The sequence below is a fragment of the Sycon ciliatum genome, chromosome 6, assembly GCF_964019385.1.
Source record: "Sycon ciliatum chromosome 6, ocSycCili1.1, whole genome shotgun sequence".
Classification (NCBI taxonomy): Eukaryota; Metazoa; Porifera; class Calcarea; order Leucosolenida; family Sycettidae; genus Sycon; species Sycon ciliatum.
In genome coordinates, this window is record NC_088648.1 from 16834981 (window position 1) to 16838464 (window position 3484).

Sequence of the window (3484 nt, forward strand, 5' to 3'; positions counted from 1 at the left end):
GAATTTCTCATTTGGACCCACTCGGACACCTCACCAAGTTGGGATATTTCGAAACTATACCTATTTGTCTACCATTCTACTTCATCTCAACGTGTTAGCTTATGTAACTCTTTGGAAAACTCATTCCGAAAATTTTGAAACTTATTTATTTGTATAGACTTGAACATAATGTTCAAGATCCCTTGTTTTCAGCACTGAATTATTATTATTATTATTATTATTATGAAATGACCCAAAGGCAATGTGCCTATCGAGGGGTTCATTTGATTGAAAGAACAGTAGATGTAGATGTATGTACAAAGAGAAGTAGGGATTGATGAGGAGAGAAATGGGGAAGATCAACTGCAAGGTGGCGGAATTCCGTTGATTGCATAAGCATAGTCAGCTGTAAATTTCCTGAGGGCAGCTTTGAACTTATAGAGCGAGGCTTCCGATGTTAGACTGGGGGGTAAACAGTTCCATAGAATAGCAGTTCGGAACATGAAGAGAGACTTAGACAATGATTTAAATTTGGGAAGAATGATTTTATTTGGTCGTCGCTCACTATTCGTAATCTTGAAATGGAAATCAGCAAGGTAATCACGATGATGGAAAACATATCTGTGAAAAGTAGTGAGACTGATGATTTGACGACGATAGGCTAGTGACTCTAGGGAGCATTTAGAATTTAAGACAGATTTGGAAGAAGTGTAATCAAATGCAATTTTTTTCTTTTTCAGTAGAGCTCTAGCAAACCTTGCCTGTAATTGATCAAGAGTGGTCATGGGTTTCTTATTAGATCCAAACGACCACACCGTACAGCTATATTCGATCACAGGTCTTACGAACCCTTTGTACAGTATGATCATTGCCGAAGGCGTAAGTTGCTGGGACATAATTGACAGTAGGTGCACTCGATATCTGAACTTCGAAGTTATTGAGGCGACATGTTTGCGGAAATCCAGGTTGTCGGTCAAGGTGATGCCAAGATGTTGCAGGTCAGAAACCACCGTTAATGGCTCATTGTACATTTGGTATTGGATTCCTGCAGTAGGTGTATCATTGATAGCTCTATGGCACAGCACGGATGTCTTGCTTGCTGAGAATTCACCTCCATTGTTCCTGCCCCATGTTTGACATGCATCGAGATCAGACTGCATGAATGAGGCCAGGCCTGCTTGCTTTGTTGCTTTTTTAACCCCCAGAACCCGTGGACAGAAGAGGAAGAGCGACGACTTGGGTGCGGCTGCGAAGTCTGCCTGCCCAACGCCAATTGCTCCTCACCCAAAAAGTAAACAAATTATATAGCAGGAGTGGTTTCAAGTGGTTTCAATGCATTGTGTTTTTGGGATGTTGGTGTGTACTTATGCAGTCCTAGCGTGTTGAGCAATAGCAAAGCACTGCAACTATGCACCACCCCCCGTGGTACTTCACAACCGAGTTAGCCGCTTGATCCATGGTGCGGCGAGCAACCTCCATGTGCATAGGGTTGCTCGGAGCTGTGGCTGCTGACGCAGGCTTCCTATTCATAGTGAAATCAAGAAGAAGGGCAAATAGTGCACCGGACACTCTGACACCTGTACAAAACACCAATCCACGCACACACACACACACACACACACACACACAAACACGCACTGTCTATGAAAAAAAAACACTTCAAAGTACAATTTGGTACAATAAATCTCAACAGCGCAATAGGAACAGAAAATGACCAGTATGATGATGACATTACCTGTACTTGCAGAACTGGTGTCTAGCTCTTGGAAAATGGTTGACGAATTGCGAAGTAAATCAGTCCACACATTTGAGACATTCGTGCACTCTCCTCTCCTTAATTTTCCTAAGGCCTTGTTCTTGAAAAACAACGTCTGCTGCTGCTCACAATTTATTATTGCCTGCCGAAAGTGAACTATGAACAGCTCCACGTTTGCAGGGTGCTTGTCCAGTGACCAGAGTTGCTGAGCTACTGCCACCTCATGTTGGCAGTAGCGTTGCATGTCCGAGTCCTTGCACAGATCTGGTGAGATGTAACCCAAAGAGAAATGAAAATGTGAATGACTGAAAGTCAACAAACTATACTCTGTTGAAGACACACTCTTACCTGCTGCCCATGTCAAAATACTGGACACACTGAAGGTATCCGGCTGAGGTACAATGGCTACTTGGCATACCTCGTCTGATTCCTCCTCGTCACTAGGAAAAACTAAAACATTTGTTGTCTCCATTGCACAGACAAACTTCTTGGACAGGTTCTGGAAAACAAGAATGACTATGGTGATGTTGTGGCACCAAAACCTTTTGTCACTGGCAAATATACACCCACACACCTACACACACCCTCGTGTACTTGTACACCACACGCGCACGCGCACGTGCGCATACATACAACTATTCGTCTGTATCCTTTTGTGTTTGACATGATTCCACGGTGCCATGAAAGTAACATTGGTGCCATAAAAGTAACATTGGTTATAATCAAGGAGTAATGGTATTGTACGATTCTGATTGCGTATGCTCTTGGTGGCCATATATATCAGGAAGTAGTACAATACCGGTATTGTACTAGTAGTACAATACCGGTATTGTACTACTCCCAGATATATACTATAGTTCATCGTCACGCAGCTCCCCACAAAGTACAAATTGTAGTAAAAGCAATTACGTACTAATACGTATAGTAATATGCAGACACATACAACTAGTAGTCACACAAAGTATCTATAATAAGCACACGTACTAGGAATAGTACGTAAGCAGGCTATCTTTATCCTTTTACGCTTGGTCTGATTACCTGCATACACGACTTACACGGCACGGTCTTCCACGGCATGGTCACTTGCACCAGTAACATTGTACATAATTCCACACTGCCTTTATCATCAACACCAGTTCCTGTTAACGCGTAACATCTCAGGCTTTGTAGCAGGGAGTAGCACAGTGCCATTGTACCATTGTGCTACTCCCTGCTTGACACAGACTTGCGTCATAGTGACATTTGCGAATAGCTGCCCCTGCAGTATAAAATTTATTTTATTTTGTGTTTCTCTCTGACGACTATAGCATCTGGATTCGGAATAGCCTTACTATCTTGAGACGGGTCAGCCATACCTGAAACATGTTGTTCATTGTGACTAAAACTTGAGTCAACATTATCTATTCCCCTAGAAACGACGTGAATAACTAAATGTAATACAAATTAAATTAGGAAGAAAATTTCACTCTTACAAGCCGCCCACGTAAATACTGGACACACTGAAGGTACCCGTGCGAAGGCCAGCTGCTACTTGATATCCTTCGTAGGATTCATCCTCATCACTCAGCAAAGACTGATGGATTCGTTCCCTACATCGTCAAAACAAACTTCAAAAAGTACTGCTCGAAAACTTCTTGACAGCATTCTGCCACTCTCTTCAAGTCGTTCTATGAATTTTTTTGAAAAATGCTACGAAATGCTACGATAAATGGTACGCGAAGTACGATATTTCGTGACGTTTCCCGGGAC

General features: G+C 42.5%; 1 long non-coding RNA gene across 1 annotated transcript; it reads right to left on the minus strand.

Moving 5' to 3' along the window:
* Nucleotides 1-203: 203 nt before the first annotated feature.
* Nucleotides 204-3484, minus strand: LOC135819498 (uncharacterized). The gene is made up of 3 exons (XR_010553929.1): nucleotides 3208-3484; nucleotides 1715-1999; nucleotides 204-1556 (listed from the first exon to the last, which is right to left on the minus strand). It is a non-coding gene; the product is annotated as an uncharacterized LOC135819498 (long non-coding RNA).